Raw genomic sequence first — 21114 nt, 5'->3', positions numbered from 1 at the left:
AATTTTCATTCCAGGGATGGTGTACAGAGCAGCCCACCAGTTAACACAAGAGGCAGCCATCTGACAAAGGACTGGGAAAGGACTTGGGCTTTCTGTTCTAATAATCACAAGTGCCAGTAACAGGACGGGACGAGAGGCTCAAACAAAAATAAATTAATTAGCAAGGACATTATTTATGCACTGGGAATTCCTAGTGCATGTGGTGTCTGCTCTAATAACCCACGGACAAATCACCTCCCTTTGCTGCAACACCTTAGGGAGAGAGCCAGCAGAGGAAGACAAATGTAAGTTCCCATCTAAAGGGAAAAGGATCAGAAGCAGCTGGGAAATCTGCAGGGAAAGGCCCTGCATGTGCATAAAGAGCAGAGGGATCCATGGGGACACTTACCCCTCACCACAGCTTCTTTTGCTCCTGGCTAGACATGTTGCAGAGTGATTTGTACTTAATTCCAGCAGGATTGTGGCCCATGGAGATCTGACCATCCCCAGCTTGCTGTTCCCAGTGTGGTGAAACAGAGGCGAGCACGTAGCTTTTAGGAGAAAAGAAAAATAGGAAAGGAATTTAAAAAAAAAAAGGAAAAACTTTTCACAACATTTTTGAAAAACAAACATAACCATATAATTTGTCTTACATTGTAATTACTTCTCTGTTTGAGATGTTCAGTATTTTCTGCCATTGTAATTTCACATGCTGGATAATTAGTATCCTCTGCACAGAAACAACAGGAATGGCTGTGCGGCAGGAAAACGCTTTCTGGATGGTGCTACAATAAAATATTGTCTCATTTCTTCTCAGTGCATGACTCAAATCCAGGTGTGCAGAGGAGTAAAACTGAAAGGCCGGAATATTAAGCTAAAAACCAAAGAAAGATACTTTGTTGAGCAGTCCAGCAGAGCAAAGAAAAGTCATACTGTATGAAATTGATATGAACGTGAACATCGGTTCAGGAGCTGATATGAACGTGAGCATGAAATTGGTGTTTTGAAACAATCCCCTGCAGATGACCCTTAGAATACAGCCATTGACTCCACATGGAGGTAAAGTCTGCCTCTTTTTGTTTCTGGGGGATCAGAAACAGAACTTGAAATAACAAATCTGTGTAGAGTATTGCCTGAAATACAGATTTATAAAAACCGTCTAATGATTCAGTGTAAGAATATCACAGTTGTATCCAAACTCCATTTCAGTTCTATGGAAGCAAAGCATGATGTGCTAGGAAACAAATATGCAGTTTCCCTTCTAAAATAAATCAATTAATTGAGAATTATATAACAGGATTTTTAAACTGTGCAGGGAATACCTGGATATTGAATTAGTGATGAGCTCTTTAAAGCATTTCTCAAACTATCCTTTGTACCAGACTTTAAATGAACTCACAAAACTTTACTCTGAAAGCTGTTACACATATTCTTTGAAATCATTGTAAGTTTTAGTTTGAAAAAGGTTTGGTGATGGATAAAGAATTTAGATTTATGTGCTGCGCCATTGCTTACCTCTGTTACAGAATTTGAATAACTGTATCCAGAGGGAACGTGGTAAATATTGCCAACACAAGGTAAAACCTAATGCTTCATCAGGTCATGAGCTTACTATGATGACAGAAAAATGGAAAAGGGGGATGGAAAAGTTTCCATAAGTTTGGGGTGATAAAATTTGCATTTACAGATCTAAATGGATGCCTCAATTCTCTGACAAAGATGCCTTTCGCTGAGGTTGTTACCATGTTACTCTGTATTTTATATGGGGACAAACACCTTTCCTCATGGAGATGTCCTGTCTGCTAAAAAATGGCAAGGAGAATAGAAAGGAGGTTATTCCTAAACAACATTGTTGTTAGGTACGAAACTACTTTTACAGTCAGTTTTCCAAAAGTAATATGGAAAGCAACCCCAAGCAAAGTGAAGCAACAGCCTAGAACAGTAATTACAGCTGATCTCAGCCAAACCTGAGAAATAGTTTTGTGCATATACCCAAGAGGAAACAAAAATTCCTCAAATCATACCAGCTAAAAAAGGTATAATGCAGTCTCACATGTTGTAGAATACAAACAGTAACATTTAAATGCAATGTCATTATCCTGTTTCTAGGAAAGAATAATTTCTAGAGTTCATTAGAACATTATGAATTTCACTATATTGAAAATCGTTTTGAATTTAAAACTGCAAACTAATTCTCAATACAAAGATAAAACCTAAAGAGGAAAAATAAATCTTACAGAATCCTCCTAGAATTAATATTGGATTCTCCAAGTTCAAATTACAATAATATCATCATCAAGAGGGTCCTCAATTAACCTCATCTGACATTCCAAGCAGAATATTTTCAGGGTTGTGAAGCATGCAAATAGAAACTTCAATTAAAGCCTGACTTCATACATTGGACAGCCTGTGAGAATAATGTGAAAAATTATGTAACCAACCCGGTGCTTCGGTAAACACCCACAGATGATGGAGAGAAGACTGACAAAATTGAGGATCAGCATCCTAAATCCTTTCTCAGGTAGAGCCTAGAAAGATTAAGAACTTGTTTACATGGGGGAGCAGAGACTCCCTTCCCGTTCTTCCCATTCTGGTTTCTGCACGTTCAGGTGCCCAGAAATTCACAGAGCACAAACCTCAGCGTGCATTAACTGCTGAGAGAAAATATATTCTGTGCTCCTTTCAAACTGTGGCAGATTCAGAGTGCATTGAGTGAAAGAATGCTAATATTCCTTGGGTGCAGCTGGATCACAGTGTCTCCCCACCAGGAGCTGCTCCCTCTGGAATGCCAGGAAGCCTCCAGGATGAGCCCTTGGCTAGGGGAAGCACAGCCCAGAGTGACCTTGGGGACACCTCCTGTGAATGTCACAGTGCTTGGGCATCAGGGCATGGCCTGCCTGCAGTGGGACAGCCACCCCAGAAGGGGAGAGGGAAAGGAAATGTGGCTGCAAGGCTCTCTCTCTACAGGTGGCTGATTTGCTGAGGGGTCAGCACAGGGTTTTTCTGCTCTTCTGCACTCAAGTGAGAGGCCAGCATGAACCTTTTTACACCACTGGTGTAAAACCTGTCAGCACTCTGCACAGGCAGCTTGTTAGTACTGAGAAACTGAGCTGGGCTTGTGACTGGTTTTTTCCTTTATTTTTCTTCCTTTTAACTTTCCTTAAGCTTCTGTTAGATGTAACCAATATTATATAGTTTGACACACCTCCAGGACCTGTTTTCCCATGTATCTGCTGGAGACTTGTAGCTGTTTGAATTTTTAAACTTTCCTCAGTGACTGTGACAGAAAAAACACTACTTAGGCTTGCTTCTTGTTGTGTGCATTTAAAATTTCCTGCTCCCTCTCTGACTGTCAAATGGGTGTTTATATGCATTTACAAAAGCCCTATTTTATTTCATGCATGCTGATGACCCTCTCCCCTATATGTTCTAAGAAGTGGTATTTTTCCAGTTCAAGCCCAGAAATACTGGTTAAAGAAAATTGTGAGAATGCAGTAGTTCAGTGCATCTCAGCTACCCATCCTCAGCTGTTCTGCTCTCCCTTTCCCTTCTGCCATCTCACATATATTTTCTCCTTCCACTCTTGTTTGGCTTCTCCCAGCAGGAAAGCTTCTCTTACCAGAGCAGTCTCAAAATGTGACTGCTGGCTCCTGCCTTTTCATGCAATTAAAAAAAAAATAAATTACAAACACTGTCTCCCTACCCCCCAAAAACTATTAATAGAAGTGTACTTACTGTGCACAGTGCAAACTAAGAATAGTGTTAAGTACTATATCCTAATTAGCAGAGTAGAGTAATGCTCTCATTTTAATCAATGGGTTTTGAAGTTCCAGCTCTCATGGCATGCAATGAAATACGTTTCAGAATGCAGCACCATAGAACTCTAAGGCATATTTCATAGGCATTTTCTTCCCCAATTACAAAGGGCAGAATTTCTGTAGCAGAAACATATTTTTGAGGCTTTTTCCCAGGATAAAACTTAGCAGTTTGCAGCTGCAAATCAGCTCTGCATAAGAAATACACAGACCCAGAGAGCAGTGAGGCTCTGGGCATCATTAACCCCTGGTGTTCTGGACAGTTATTTCAAAACACAGTTGCTGCCTCTGTGCCCTTTGTGCCTGTCCTCGAGAGGTGTGACACAAACTGTCTTGGACAGCAAATCTAAGGTGAGAAGGAGAAGAGTTCATGGCAACAGGAGGCTTAAAGGCTGCAAGCTTTTTTCCTTTTCTTTTGTGAATTAATCATTTTGAAATGTTGCACCACTATGGCCCTTGAGATCCTTTTTTATCTTCAGTGGTTTCCTTTGGAAAGGCTCACACAAGGAAATTTTCTGTCTACTTGCATGTCTTCTCCTACTTTTCTCCTTCTCTTTCCATAATCTTTGAACTGACAGTGGTCTTTCAGCCCAATTTGACAAAGAACATCAGGTTTCAGAAAAAACAGAAACTTTGAATGAAACTTTGGGAAAATGCAGAGCTGGTGCAAGACTGGGACAGACAAGCAGGAAGGGCTGAATCACCCTGTCCTTCAGCATGTTTCAGTCTTCCACCAGCTTAATTTCTACCCAAGGATATGGAACAACATGGTGGTTGCAGCCTGTGTAATTTTGCACAGTCTTTTGAAGCAGTTATGTCTTCTAAATAGTTATAACTTTCTACCTGTTTTTTGCAAAAATAAATATTTTCTTTACTCACCAGAGATATGTTTTTATGAAGTTCATAATAGTAGCTACATAAAAGTACATTTCTCATACTTTAGATTTTTTAATGGTTCAATAGACTAATATTAAGCCAAAATGGAATGACAGTGGGAACATAGCCACATCACACAAACAATGAAAGCAGTGTTCCCTCACCTTAAAAGGTCTTTTTCAACGTCCCTGGAACATTCACAAAACAGTCTGTGAACTGATTTAGGAATAATGTACTAAAGGTTGATGAAATGCGCAAGAAAATGCTACATACAAAAAAGAGAAAAAAAGAAAAGGGAGGGGAATCACATAGCTCTGAATTTTTATCATCTCTGTTTATCCTCTGTATAGACCACAGAAGTCTCTGATTAAGTGATTATGTGTTCAGGGAAAATGTGATTTTGAGGAAGGAGTTTCTCTTCATTTGTCTGCTCTCTTAGCTGTTCAAAGGATTGGATGCAATTATGTGAGAAGGGCAGGCACTGCCCAGCAGCTGGTAGCCTACTTACAGTGCAGTGTCATCTGCCCTCTGCTTCCAAAACCTTCCATCATCCTCCACTAGTTTAGGTGACAGTTGAATTGCTCTTTCTTGTGATTTTTTATTATTTAGAAAAAGGCAGGAGAGAGTCAGCAGAGTCTCCCAGGATAAGAATTCAGCCATCTCTGTTAATGTGACCAAGGTGGTGGGAGTGCTGCTATCTGTTTCACTCAAGGAAATAGCTCTGCCTGAGCAGCAAGCAGAGCATCTTGTGCTCTTGCTAATCATCCCACCGTGATTGTGACAAAGACACAATAAAGTACAAGGCCAAAAGTCTTACCCAAGCTGGTCTGGCTCTGAGCTCTGAATTGCAGAGCCGAGGCCAGCAGATGGCAAGATGTGGAATTCTTCCCCTCCTCCCTGCCTGACATGCATTGGTAGAGACCAGCAGTGCAATTCTGGGCCCGTTTTTTTCAAAGCATCTTGCAAAAATTCCAAACTATCAAATGGGCAGATGTAGGAATGGATATGTGTGAATTGTACCCCAGAACTGCAGTTGCAGGGAGAGGATTCACAGCACACCAAAGAAAGGGGGAAAAAATCACAATGCTTATCGCCTACACACAAAAAATAGATCAGAGTGGGTGGGGAGGTGGAAGCAAGTGCACTGAGACAGATATAGTGCAGTACTGACTATGCAACTGCTAAAGGGGTCACACTTTTTTGCAAACCAAGCAGGTCACACAGGCAGGTCTGAGAGAAGCTATTTCTGCTAATATTCAAAGCCAGCTGTCCCTTTTTAAGTGTTATTCCCTTGCTATTCCTTATACCTATTTGCAGAGTGACTCTTCTCCCACATTTTGTACTTGTGATTGTTTGTTGTTTGATATCATCAGCTGCTCACTAGAAATAATAATAAATTGAATACATAGATTGGAAAAAAAAAGTCAGACTCTGAAATTTGCCAATTTAAATTAGGGTAAGAAGAAGAAATCTCCAAGACCAGCTAAAAGCAAATTAGATTAAAACCAAGCTCTGCTCAAGAGATTGCCTCTACACACTAGAGAAAGGAGAGCCAGCTCTCCTCCCCAAATGAAGAATCAGCTCTCATGCAGTGGCCAATATCACAGAACTTATTTTTTTTTCTGTCTAGTTCTTAAGAAGATGCTCACTGCATCCCACCAGGCACAGATGTAATCAGACAAGTTTTAATCTCTTCTTGTAAGCCAGTCCCCTCAGCAGTCACTAGCATTGCATTTCTTTGAATTCCTCTCCAACTGCTCTGCATCATTATGGTGAGGGATGTCCAGCTCCCCACACTCTGTTCTCAGGGCCAGCTCACTCCTGAATCAGAGGGACTCAAGGGCATTTGGTAGAAAACATTAAACATCTTGCAGAATCAACCAAGATTTTCGCCATTCTCAAACAGAAGGGGGTTATTGTTCCTCCCTGACTAAGAGTATGATGGTTCTTCATATGCAGACTGAAATAATAAAAATAAAATAAAATGCAGAAATTATTGTTTTGCTCTGATACTGCATTGCAGATTCACATCTAATTTCTGCTGGTATTATCCACTCACTGTTTTTCAACATTGCTGTTTTCCAAATTTTTCCTCCCACTGAATCTGTATGTTTGATTAATGTTTTCCCAGATATCTGAACCTGGGGAAAAAAGGCACTTTTGGTCTCATTTTGTAAGTGCTAGGAATCTCTTTGATGATCCATAACTAATTTTACTGTACTTGTCACAAAGCAGATGTATGGCAATAATCCGCTAAGCAAGCTGCATTCAATCATTACAAACGCCAGAGCTCTCCTTTCTATTTCCCCCCTTTTTTCTGTTTATTTTTTCATTAGTAATTAATGTCCACAGTTTATCATATTCTCTTTCACTGGCTTATTGAACACATTTGACATAGGAGTTATACAGTTGATCCATCCACATTTTATCCCCTCCTTTTGGTTTCATCTCTTTGTAGAATGTCAGGCTAGGATGCAGTTTCAGGAATACAATTCTGCATTTTGGCTATTTTGTCTCAATCACTTAGTGCATTAATTATCCCTATTTCCAATTTACCTAGAAGATTTTTGCATTCAAAGGATGGAGAGCCTTTAAACATTAAGAACTATTAACATGAAAGATGTAAATAATTCCCACTTAAAGAAGGTGTACTCTGTTATCTCTAACCTAGCAACCATAATTTGCTTCAAAGCTAATCTTTGTTTCTGCCCTCTCTCCTGGAAAGGTAGAAATCACCTCTGAATTGTCCCTTCTATTTCTGATAAGCTCCAGCTATCACAGCAACAGAGAGATGACTGATGCTATTGAATCTGACAACGGGAGGAATTTATGCAAATATCTGAAAAGAAGCTAGGCCTTTGTGACTGTACAGAAAACACAACTATTTAGATTCACAGAGCAGCTGAGGCTGGAAGGCATCTCTGGAAGCTGTCAGGTCCAACCCTCTGCTCAAAGCAGTGTCACCTACAGACAAGTTGCTCGGGGCCATGCCCAGCTGGGGTTTGAATGTCTCCAGTGATGGAGACTGAACAGCCTCTCTGGGCAACCTGTGACAGAGTTTAATCACTCTCACAGTGAAAAAAAGAAAACTGAAAGGGGCTTTCTTTTCCTTTTGTTTAAAAAGAATATTTTATATTTTAATTTGTGCCCACTTACTACTTTTGAAGGTCACATCTCATTACACTCACAAAATAGATTTCTTGCCAAGGTATATTCTTCAGGAAAAAATAAATCACCGGCAAAAAAGTGAACCTATTTTTCTGCAGAAGCTGACAAAATGCACTTGTAACACCAACCTAGATATTTGTGCTACAGGACATATTGAAGTCCTCATGAAGCAAAAGCAGTATCTTATTCACTTTAATGCATATGACAAATACACACGTTATATAGAGAAATAAAGGAATTATTTGCCAGTGAAGACTGCAAAACAAACCATAGAATAATTTCTATCATAGTGGATATTAAGAGAGAAATTACAGTATTGTTCTTTTCCCTTCTTTTAAAACTTTAGGAGAAGTTACTTGTTTGGTTCTTACTCTTAGATTCCTTTCCAGTGAGAGGTGTGGATGTGTGTCTGTGTATGGTTGCAGGAACATTAGGTCTCTGGAGAAAAAAACCAGGTGAAAATTAGAAAAATTTTGTGTTTGAGCCTGAAAACTGGACATGGGAGAATCCAGGAGGAGTCTCTGATAGAATATTTGAGCAGGAGCAGGCTGACTACTCAAATCCCCTCATTTGGGTAATCCAACCCATCTACACACAGAGATGCTTTGTAGGAAAGCAGCCAAGAAGCACTTCCCGTGTTTCCCATCTGGATGACCAGGCAGGAGCTGGACTTTGAAATATGCTAACATGTACACCTTCCCCTCAGCCCAGACACAGCACATAGCTGGAAATGAGGAATTGCTGTAATGGGCAATTTAATTTTGGCAACTAAAGTTGGTGCTCTGACAGGGACCAAGGTATCACCTTCAGTTTGGAGGTTAGTCAGGTGCAGGATGAAATTTTGGTTCCAAAAAGGAAAGGAAAGACCACAAAAATGCAAGTGGCTGGCTGATAGATGCTACCTCTTGCCAGAGAAGCACTTGAATTTTACCCTCCTGATGTAAAATGTGGTTCTTCATGATATTTCAGAAACTCTGGTCCTCAGCTGTGCTCTGAACTTTTTGGATTCAAACCTTGAGAGGACATGTTAGAAAGAGAAAGTGTTACCAGTTTTTGCTGGTTTTCTGATTTTTTTTCTGTGGTATTTGTTCTGATTTTTGTTTGTTTGCTTTTTTCCTAGTGGATTTGACAGTGGGTGGAAAATGGTGACTCAGACTTTGTCACAATGTTGGAACTCCTCTGCCTGGGAGGGTGTGATGCCATGTGCTGTGGGAGAAGGGGATGGCGTGAGGGAGGGAAGAGGAGACAACGAGGTGCCTTTTCTTGGATTAGAGCTTTTATGAGCTTCCAGAAGAGAGGAAATTCAGATGTTTATCTGGCAGCAGTTGGTGATGAGGGAAGAGCCCTGGCTCAGTTCCTTGTTGGGCTCAGGGAGCAGTTTCCCTCCATCTGTTAGGAGCTTCTGATTAGATGAGGTAGGTTAAATCCTTTTTCCCTCTGCTCTCCCTTCCCAAAGGTTGTGAAATCACTTATTTGTGTTGCTGGGAGCAAAGAGAAGAGAAATGAAACCACAAAGCCAGTGCAGGGCTTTTTATGCTCTTTTCAGGTTGCAGAGGCTGGAAAGAGATTATTAGAGTGATTGAAGATTGATGGAAGTGATAAGATTGGTGAAAGGGTACAGAAGGGAGCAAGGAATGATGAGCTTACTTAATGGGCTATCTTGAGTTTCTCTGTCAGGCTGCCTTGTTTGCAATCTGTTTAATATTTGCTCTTACCTTCTAGAGAATAATGGTGGCTTATTGTACATTTTCTGAAATTGTTTTCAGAAAGGACAGATTTATATCTTCAAGAATGTGAATTGGTACAGAGAAAGAGGAGTGGCTACCCACATTCCATGGGCCAGCATGGCTTGTCTCAAGGCCAAGCTGAAGTAAAATCAACTGCATCGTGTTACAGCCATGTTTTCCACCTACAGGCACTTCTGAGCTGACTGCCATGGTGATTAAACTGAGATTGTACAGGATTGGAAATAGAGGCCAGTACAAGCTCTTCAGGCAGCACTGCTCTGACATCAAGCTCTGGCAGGTTTTAGAGCAATAAATCAGACACACGATTACAAAAATTAAAAAAATCCAAAACAAACAAAAATAGACACTGGCAAAGGCCTTCCAGCAAATCCCAGGCACACAGACCAAATCCAAAAGGAAAGAAAAAATAAGAGTAATATTATTTCTGAAGGAGAGGAGGAACCTTTCTTTATTCCACTTCTTGCCACTTGTCTCCCTTCACCTTCTGTGACTATTTGGATTCCTTACCTCTCCTGCTATGCTATTGATCCATCTCCTGTTAGGCCATTAAATTCCTCAGTAGAAAAGGCACAGGCTGCTCTCTCTGTGCGGCAGACCCCTGTTAGTTCTTCAGCAGTTGTCTGGCCTGGCACTAAACAGTGAAAGAAAAGGCAGCCACAAGCATCCCCCAGCCCAGGAGAGCATCCTTTCACCAGGGTTTGCCCCACTGCCTCCCTGTGCTTTGCCAGCCCAGCAGTTCCCATTGCTGACTCTGCCTGCTTCACTCAGGTGTCATTTTGAGGGCAGAAATGACAGCAGCCTCTTGTCTGTAAGAGGGAAAATGAATTCTGTGATGTGGATTCTTCACCACTATACCAGCAGTGGGAAAGTGCCACTTTCCTGCTGGGGGTTGACTAGAAACTAGGCTGAGATTGTACAAGGCCCAGTTAAAGTTGGTTGCTTTTTTCAATTCAAATTTATAATGTTATTATAGTCACAAGTTTTCTTAAATGGAAATAAAAGTGTACATTTTTTCTGTCTTAATTAGTGGAAAGAGGCAGCTATGCCAAACCAAACATTGTTTTCTGACTTACAAAGAAAGTTTTGGGTCAGAAGGGACCTTAAAGAGCATCCAGTTACATCTTGCTGCCATGGCCAGGGACATCTTTCACTATCCCAGGTTGCTCTGAGAACCATTTAGCCTGGCCTTGATCACTTCCAGGCATGGGGAATCCACAATTTCTTTGGTCAACCTATTCCAGTGCCTCACCACACTCATAGTAAAAAATTTCTTGATCATACGTTATCTAAATGTACCCTATTTCAATTTCAGCCTGCTACCACTTTTTTAATCTATATAATTTTATCCTGATAAACCATCCCTCCCCACCTTTCCTGTAGTCCCTGTTAAGTATTGGAAGGCCACACAAGGCATCACAAGGTTTTCAAAGTTAAATATTCCTCTCCCCCTAGGTCTGGAAAACCAAGATGTCCAAGAAAGCTCCCATGAAGCATTTTTCTAACATGCTCATTTATAACCCAAACTAGCTAATTTGCATCTCAATTTACATATATCCCACAGTACTTCATTCCATTGATTAGTCTTCCGTGCATTTACATTTCCATCCCTTCCACATAACAGCAGTGGTAGGTCACAGTGACCTTACAAATATCTTGTCAAAGCCTTTTGTGTCAAAACAGCACAACCTCAGAAATGCTCTATCAAAACATCCCCATCACCCAATGTCAAAACAGCTTCATCACGGAGCCTAAGAACATTCAGATCCAACAAATTAACATATCAAGACTTTATTGCTTTAATATCCAAGTAAAAAACAAAAACCTAATGCCTTCCCTGTGAAAAGAAAATTATTCTTACTCCCATTTCCCACTGCTAATTAGCAAAGTTCCTGGGGTGTCTCTGGAGTAATTTTTTTTTTTTTCTGACAGTGTCACTACAGTGACCGACATTTTCATTTACTCAAATTTGCAAAAGTGGCTGGAAAATGCTTCTGGGAACTTAGCCTCAGTGATTGTCAAAGCAGTAACATTCTTGCCAAGGTACAAAACTATTCAACAAAGTGAATGACACAACTGAAAAATTTTGCAAACAAAGCCAATACACGGTTCTGGACCATCTCCTGTTGCATTTAAATTATCTCATTGTCCAATTTTCAGGCCAGACCTATCTTAGTGCTTGGTTTCACTGCAAGTGACTAAATAAATTGGGAAGGGAGATGCGCAGACTGATTTTTTTTCTTTTTTTTTATTTTCTTTTTGTAATTTAAAGGAAATGAGATAAATAATCCCCAAAGATTAAAGCTAACAGTTTATAAATCACAGTCTCAGTGGTTCCCTTGCCCTCCTGCCCATCTGCATACAAGGCAGAAAAAGGACCTAACTCTTATGCATAACCACACAGTTTCACACCAGTGCAACTGAATCCACGGGAATCCCATAATTTGAATTTTAAAGCCTCTCAGTCTCTGCTTTGCTTTTAAGGGAGGTTCTCAGGGACTCATCCCATCACAGGATAGCATTCTTGAGTGTAAACATAAGTAACATCCAAATATATGGGCAGTCAGAACAGCAGTGTTCATTATATTCTTGAATTAAGACATGTGTAGACAATCAGCTGAAAATGCAACACTACACTCAGCTAATCTGGAGTGTCAGCACTGCAAATATTCATGTTCGGGCAACCCTCACAATTTCAGGCAATGACTTTCTTAATAGGTAAAACACTTGAATACAGAATAAATAAATATAAATCAGCTGGTTACATCCTTTCCATTATTTTTTCTCCAGGACATTAGCTAGCAACCAAAGCAATTAAATTTACAAGCAAGAGGGAGGTCAGAGTCACTCAGCTCTTAACTCACTGACCTTGTAGTGGAGACACAGTGTCACAGCCATTAGCACTGGGGCAGGATCTGTGGCATCTTGCACTGCTTCCCACGAGTCATCTCTGTGGCAGCACAGGGGGAGACCATGAATTCACATTGATTATATCAAGGCAGAACAAATCAGAAGCAGCAGTTGCAAATTTGTAGGAACAGACCCGACTTGTCCATTACTGTAATCCTTGAGAAAAGCAACTGCGGGCATGACCACATACCTTGATCTTGTACAAACCCCTTCCACTTAATTTTTCAGATTTGACTCATTCCAGAAGTCATTCTTTTGAAATATGTGATTTATCTTTTTTTCATAATAGTTTAACAGCACTTCCCACCTAAGTTCTCTCCTTAAAAATAATGTCTCGGTATACAGGAGATATTCCCTCTATTTTCAATGAGAAGACTGCTTCAGAATTCATGAACTTCTTGAGTGTGACAGACGTGATGAGATAGAAAAACAGTTCACTCTGCTGTAATTGTGGCCTTTGGTTTATACCTAACTATGCTTTAATGGATTGTTACATTTATTCATACTTTATGTTCGTTTTCTAAACAGTAAAATTCTGACTTGCAATCTGTAGTCTGAGGAATAATCTCAGGATTTCAATGAGCAGCTTCACAGCTGTGAAGTCTCTGAATGTTAGTGCTTCTTATTTTCATCTACTTTTTGGAGTTCTTCACTCAAAACGAGACGTGCAAAACCAATTTAAAGTCAAGGGGGGAAGTTCTTCAGATCTCTCTGGCAGAAACTTCTGCTGCCTGAGAGCTGGAAAGGGAAATAGGAGCTGTTTTCATAGGTTGATGTGACCTGAGGGAATCAGATGAAGCGACACACATGTGTAAAAATCTGTGTGGAGGAAGAAGAGCACTGTGGGGTGCTACAGCTACAGAAGGGAACAGAAAAAAATGGAAGTGCAGTGGTTGGGTGAAGAGTCAGGAGAGAGACAGATGTATAAAGGAATAAAAAGACCTCATGAAATGTAAAGCAGGGCCAATTTGTTCCCATAGAGCTTTGATTCCACTCCATTTTTGCTATCCAAAGAAGGATGGCTGAGGGACCTAAGCTGGCTTGGCAGGAAGGATGAGAGGAGGATACAGGGCTGCATTCCCAGGACTTCCAAAGAAGGTGGCTGCAATGGCTGCTTATGGTGAAATGGTGAAAAGATGCTGATACCATGGGGCATCCCAAAGAAGTACTGAGAGAAAAGCTGCCTCAACTGGACAAAAACATCATTATTGATAGATCCGAGGGAGAAGGAATATCAGGGACAGCAGAGGAAGAGACATACTTAAAATGTACTTGATCACCTAAATTCTCCACAAATACAGAGCAGGAGCATCAGTACCCCTTTGGGGCTGAATCACTATGGCCTAAGGTTTCAGCAGAAAATGCAAAGTTATTTCAGTTCTTCTCAATTCCCACCTCTCTTGCTTCATATCTTTACAGGTTTAGGATTGTTTTACTTCTTTTCACAGTGAAATGATGACAGAGCCTGCAGAGCATGCTAAAAGGAGCAAACTACACTACCAGGCCTTCACAGAGCCAGACTGTCCCAAAATACTGGCAATGGCACTGGGGGATGAAGATAAACTCTTTGGACTGAGGTAACAAAAAGGAAAAAACCCACAAAAACTTAAATACAGAACATGTTCCAGTGACATTCAGCCATCATAGCTTTTGCAGGCAATTTCTCTTTTAGTTCGATATTTTAGCTCAGCCTGCTTAAATCTTTAGAGGCTACACTGACAAGCAAAAAGTCCAATTACCATGTTTAGTTTGCTCCTTTTAGCATGCTCTGCAGGCTCTGTCATCATTTCACTGTGACAAGAAGTTGGTTGGTTTTTTCCTTGTAGCAAGTTCTTCTCCATTGTTAAAGTAATTCTGCACCAGAGATTGCTTTGATTGTTTGGTTATGTTTAACTTGCCATTAATGCTGTTCTCCTTTGAAAGTTCTTCCAATGTGTTTACTTTCATACATCTGGTGGAGAAATGCATTTGCTCTTTTTGTTTGTTTATATCACACACAAGAGAAGCAGACATAAATCAAATGTTTTGTCCCCCTGGGCTTTACTTGTCTTGTCTTTACGCTGTATCAAAAATTTCAATAAAAACAGTTAAGTAATAATCCTATAAAGACATGAAAGTGGAATATGGCACAGTGACGAATTGTTGGGAGTTGTATATAAAAATAATCTTTTGGAAAAAAGATGAATTCTAATTTTAGTTAATTTCTTCCTTCATTATTTCTTTTTCCCACTTGAAGTTTAAATAATTTTGATTTACAGAATCATATATTTGCAAAGTAAAATCTCTTGCACCACAGTAAAGTTGGATAAAACTCGTAAGGAATGTAAGAGACCCAGCTGTGTCTAACATGTCCTCACTTTGCATCTGATTTCAGTTATTATCTCTCCTTATTGTTACAAAGGATATATCCTAACAAGAATGGGTGCTTGCAGTGGCAGTAGACAAAAATAATCTCAAGACAGATATCTTATTACCAAAAAAGGAGTCAAAGATCACTTAATTGCATATTATTACAGATTGCACATCAGTGGGGCACAGCATTGCAGTATGCAAAATATTGTTCTTGGAGAAAGGTAAAGGAAGGGAAGGAAGATAAAGAAGGGAAGGAAGTAAAACAATCCTAAACCTGTGAAGATATGAAGTGAGAGAGGTGGGAAATGAGAAGAACTGAAATAACTTTGCGTTTTCTGCTGTGAAATCAAAAGACCAAGAGCCTAATCATGTTGTCAGTCAGTAACCAGTCTAGTGCAGCAGGGAAAAAGCAGAGCTGAAAATGGAAATTTTAACAATGGCACAGTATTTTATAATTTTAGGGATCCTTTCATTTCGTCCGACTTTCACCTGACTGTTCCTTCTAACCTCTCTCTTTTTTGGGGGGTGTTTTTCTGCTTGTAGGCATGGCTTTATCTCATCCTGAGCATTTTTGAGTGAAATGTGACATGGCTTTTCTACTCCTCTGTTGTCTTCTCCATCCACTGCCTGTCTCCTGGCTGTACAGCTCCAAACCAAATCCATTCCCACTTTCAATGGCAGCACACGACTGAACAACCAGAGAGCAGATATGGCAATAGTGACACTCCTGCAGTAATTTGGGATAACAGCAATAAACCTTGCACAGCTCCTACAGAAAAACCAGCCTCTTTTCTGGGATATTAAAGCCACAGTTGATTATCTAGTTCCTCTTTGTTTTTCTGGTCAGAGATTAAGAACTGATACAAAGACATTAAACCCCGTACTGGAAATTACAGGAACAATGGCTTCTTATCAGTTCAGCCATGCTTTTCATCAAAACACTTATATTTGCCTCATTGTAAAGCTTATGATAAGCCACATCTACTGCTTCACTGCCATGCTATGCACTTTAACAAAGGGTTGAGATAACCAACCAAAAAAGGAAGTTCTGTATGAAAATGAGTGGCAATAAATACATAAACAACCCAAACTCAACGGGAAGCTTCTAATGAAAGCCAAAGCACTGAGTAATCAGGATCCATGGCCAAAACATTCTTACAAAGTTTCACTCAGCTGCTTGTAATGTGTTTTCACTGCTTTATGTATCCTTCTTTTTTCTTCTCACTAGCAGGTCGGGGATGTGTTTTTGTTTGTTTGTTTTTAAACTGCTAGAGTTGTCTGCACAGAAGAGAACTCTCAAGCCCTCTCTGCACTGTTTGATGCAGTTATTTATGGATCTGCTGCTTTGGATGTTTGTGTTTGGAGCGCTTGGTTGGCCATCCAGTTGTCACCAACAATGCAGTAGGAATAAAGTGTCAAATTCTCAGAAAGACTTGTGCGTGTGTCTGTGTGTATTTTTAAATGGGTGAAATCTTTTTTTTAAGCTTTCAGCTTCAAAGATCCACTTTACCATTCAATGGTTGAATTCATATAAGCAGAGTTTTAAACAGAAGAGCTCATTCCTCGTTTTGATGTAGGATCAATCCTGCTGTTTCATCTAAACCTTATCCCCTGTCATGTAGTAGAGCTGACAGGATAACAAAAAGAAAAGGCTTTAGTGCTAACAAACTTTGTTTGTTCTCCCTCTTGACTTCCCAAGTGCCACTGGTATTTATTTAAAAGGAGAAGAGATCAAGCACATATATGATATTTAAAAATAACAGGCCACTAAGAAAAAGAAAACAAAGAAATAAACCAACCAAAGAGAACTCCAACAAAAGTAGTATTTACAGCACTGCCAAAGAACAGGGATTCAGCTGGGGTGATCCTGTGCTGCTTGCAAACATCTTTACCCCATGACCTGTGAGGCCTGGCTTCAAAGAACAGCAAGAAATAATGTGCAGTGATGGTGATCACTGCAGCTTAAGGAAACATGAAAGGATTCAATTCCTGTTTCACCTCATCACTAGAGACCGGTGGGCACCTTTGGGACCATTTGCTTCACTCTGTTCTAGGTTGGTTCAGGCTGTGTAGGCTGACAGTACAAAAGAAGATGACTGTTAACAGAAGGAAGCCAACATAATTTATAATGTTACCTGTGATCCTAGGTACTGCTTTCAATCTGGAAGGTGGATGGCAGGAGCTCATGGATGCAACAACTGCCCCTAAAGGGGAATGGAGGATATTCCAGCAGCTGGTGTTTTGTGTCTGGCTGGGGCAGCAATTACTCAGGTGCAGTTTTTCTGCACTCTGCAGTATTTGAAAAGAGAATATAAATACTGGCTTCTCGGAGGCAAACAGAAGTTTTGCTGTTCACTTCAAGGGGGCCAAGTTTTCATAAGTATGTTTGTTTCTTCTGTTGACTGAAGTGTTATTATTGCTTTCAACATGGCACCTTAAGGCTGATGCCTGCACCTCACAACATTAAATTGGCCTCTGCGTTGTACAGAAAATAACTTCTCCTTGCTGGCCACTGTCTGCTCTCTCATGCTGATGATCAGAGGAGAAAGTCCTGCTCTAGCAAGATTTTTCCTCAGAATACAGATGCTATTAATGTGGCAGGATCTCATGGATGTGTTTTATTGGGGAAAGTGTTGTAGCTTAAAAGTGATCGGATTTTAAAATCCATAAGCTCTCATGCTTTGGTGAGAACAGGCACTTTTTGTGTTCTTATACCAAGATCAAAGATGTGTACAAAATCACAGCATATGGGACTACACTCAGGATGGAGATGGTCCTGTTAAAAAGTCCTATAATCAAATCACTGTAGATCTGTTGAAAGAATAAAGGGGGCAAAGCAGGCTTAAGATTGTGCAATAGCTTCACAGCCAGAGATGTCTTAGACTTAAATCTGTGAGCTGAATTTGGTGATCATCCTAAAGAGAGGCAATAGATAAGACAGCTTAACCCTTAAATTATTGCTTGCTGTGAGGAGCAGTCTGCAGATCAAAGACTCCAAGTCATTGGAGAAGTTTCTTTTACAAACAGCCAGAGAATGAGACAGAGGTGAGCTGGTACTGGCCCTAGTTAGTTCCAATCCCCCAAGAAAATTGCTCAGTCCAAGGGACTGAGAGGTACTTGGCAGCAGCAATCAATATGATGCAGTGGTTCTTTGACTGCCAGACAAAAGTTTAATGACTAAACTTTAATGCAGAATCTCAGAGCAAATGTTTTAGAAATTTCAGTTGTGTTAAAGACAATTAACTAGGAACATTGCCTTAAATTCTAAAAGCACAGGTGTGTAGTAGTAGGCTGGAATGTATCTAAGTCAATTTTATTAAAGCTGTACTTATAGGCCACTTGTTTATTTGAAAAGACTTTTGTGGTGGGACAATGTTTTAAGACACAGAATTTAATTACTGAGCCACAATAGAAGTGTTCAATTTACTTTTCCCTCCTATTACTCATATTATGTATTGAACACAAATTGATTTGGCATCAGTATCAATTCCTGGAAAGGTTCAGATTCCCAATGCAGTCAGACTTGTTTAGCAGACAATTCATTACTTTACCTATACTAAGCATTAATATTGTATTTGTACATCTGTGCCTACAAAGGAAACCCTGTCTTTTGTTCCTTTTACTTACTGGGGTCTCAATTATTTTAATATACATTCTTAACTTTTAATAAATCAAAGAGAATTGTCTACAACCACTAAGCCCAGAAAAAAGTGATCAACTTGGCAGTTTCACCACCCACACTGTACATTTCAACTCCTTTCACATTTGTTTTCCTGGAGCTCTCCCATAAGGAGAATGAAAAATTTCAAGGAAGTAATAAAGTAATAATTTATCAATAGTAAAAATTAAAGTTTCCATCTGTGGCACTGTGCATGTCATGAAGTATTATAATTCCCAACAGTGTAATCTGATTATATTGTAAAGTAATTATACTTAAAACTTTTCATCTTTTTTACCATTCTAACATTCTGCCGATATCTATTCTCTTTGTAGAATATATAATGACAGAAATTATGGCAGCTCTAACTGATAATGATGCCAGCACAAAATCAAATATGACTTCCTGTGAACCCAGGCTGAAATCCAGAGCTGGATCTGTGCAAATGTTTCTGCTGAAAGTTGATAGGAACTTCCCACAATATACTTATCCAAGGGCAGATTTTAGTCCTGGTATCAGTAGCTGTGCTGTTTTCACTATCTAGATTCTAATTAGAAGTTCTGCCTTTAATTTCAGCCAATGTTAGAGCTGCAAAACTCTTCTCATTTTTTGGACGTTGTCGTCATACTGTCGCTTAATGTGAAACTTTCTGAACTCCTTGTGTCTCCTTTGGACCAATTTTTGATAAGTATTGGGGTCTTTGAGATGAGGGAGAGGGGATTTTCAGACAAATTGTTTTAGCTGTTTTGAGGGGCAGGACAAGGCTTTCTTACTGTTAGGCTGAAAAGCTCTAACTTTTTATTTGCTCTGCAGAAAATTGGCAAAGTGACAGCAGCAGCAGCTGGTACAGAGTGGGACAAGAGGGAAAGTCACCTTCACGTAATGGACACTTCAATGTTATTCCATAAAAAAGATTCACTGCTAGACAAGTTTTAATTTCTGAAAAATCTCATTTTCATATGCTAAATGAGTAGTTTTTAAGGGGAGGCAAGGAAAAGGAGGCAGAATAGAGACAGAAGGGACAAAATACCTTCAGAGGAGACAGCAGTTTTTGGGTAACAGCAGAGAACAGCAACAGAGGCTGATAGCATGATATCAACACATAAACATTTTGAGGATCATCTAATAGTTTTCCTTAAAATCCCCTTCACAGATAATGACAATGAAGAAACCAGAGAGGTGAATTATGAAAAGTTCTGCTGGGTGAACTGTGTGATGAAAGAAGGTGTGAATGAGATGTTTTAGGGCCAAAACCATTTTGTCCTTGACTGGTGAGGTAAGTGATGCAGAAGTTCCCAGAATGGGAAAAGGCAATGCCTCTGAAACACCTTATCAAACCCCAAAATTTCTTGTCAGAGCAGAAGGGAGATGTCCTCTGATGTGTTTCAGTGCCTGATGCAAGCAATACAAGCTCTCTGTCCTGTGTTAGTGAATGTGACAGTGTAGGGACAAACCTTGGCTTGATAACACACAGCACAGCAGCACAGAGCCAGCTACTGCCTGGGAGAGCAGAGCAGCTCCCATCAGCATCTGATCAGCTCCTCCCCACTGTGTTTGTAGGGCTGGAAACCTCTGAAAAACACAGGCAGCAAAGCTTTTTCTACTTCATTTCCCTCAGGACCTTGTAAGACATCCTAGGATGTTCTCACACCCACCTGTCTCTCCCTCAGAAATCTTGCTGGAGGCACAGATGTAGCCCCATGAGATCCAAATGGTAAAGATGCTTAAAGTCAGGCCCAAGGTTCTCCTGGAGCTCCCAATCTTGAAGTCAAAATTAATGATCTTTTGCCAAGAGTACTTGGTGTGCATTCATCATTGTATTATCAGGAATTACACAATAATGTTTGGTTGTTTTTCATTAGCTGTTGTGAGGGATTTTGATTACACAAACTGCTCTCATCTTGCTGAAACTGGATATCTGACTAAATTAAATAAAATGTTTTTCTATTGTCTCTTGAAATGAAGGTTTTCCACTGCTAATTTTTGCCATTTCTTATCTGCTATTTTAATTTCCCCAAAAGCCAGTTTCTTGCAAGTGTAGTTCTTTGAGGTTATTAAAGTGGGACTCACCATTTGCAAATATTACAGTTAGAGGCCTTACAATAATGTTTTCCAATATTATGGCTATCACACAGATTCAAGTAGACTGAAATGGCTCCAAAAGAGTCTAATTTGCTCCAAAAAGGAGTTTAAATTATGTTTTAAAAGCATTGTCTGTGATTTTGTCTGCAGAAGACAGAAATAAAACCATACAACTATCAAAAAAGACACAGAATCACAAAGCAGTCGACACTAAACTAAAGAAGTTTTTAAGATCAACACAGTAAATTTTTTCCCTGACTTTGAGTCACGAACATGTCTCAGTGTTATAACTTTGATAACTCCTATCCATGGTTTGACTGTCATTCTTTGATAAAATGTTAGTGTTGTACTGTCATTACAGCTCTGTGGCAAGGAATCACACGTTGAAAGAGAGAGAAAAATGACATTATCGGGAGCCACTATCTCAGAATCTGTTTCAAATTTGTATACAAAGCCATTATGATACCCTGCTCTGGCTGGTGCAATAATGTTTTACAGCAGAATTCCATCTGCAGATGTTGCCAAAGGA

General features: G+C 39.9%; 1 long non-coding RNA gene across 2 annotated transcripts in view; it reads right to left on the bottom strand.

Annotated features, from left to right (window-relative positions):
- Positions 1–328: 328 nt before the first annotated feature.
- LOC146445520 (uncharacterized) overlaps positions 329–21114 on the bottom strand; it is a 164752-nt gene continuing 143966 nt past the window's right edge. For both annotated transcript variants that reach the window (XR_014855226.1, XR_014855227.1), the window contains 3 exons: positions 12452–12533; positions 633–853; positions 329–530 (listed from right to left, as the gene is read on the bottom strand). This is a non-coding gene — a long non-coding RNA (uncharacterized LOC146445520). The remainder of the gene's footprint in view (positions 531–632; positions 854–12451; positions 12534–21114) is intronic.

This window comes from Lichenostomus cassidix, chromosome 1 (genome assembly GCF_008360975.1).
Source record: "Lichenostomus cassidix isolate B80296 chromosome 1, HeHo_3.0, whole genome shotgun sequence".
NCBI lineage: Eukaryota > Metazoa > Chordata > Aves > Passeriformes > Meliphagidae > Lichenostomus > Lichenostomus cassidix.
This window is presented reverse-complemented; position numbering and strand designations above follow the sequence as displayed.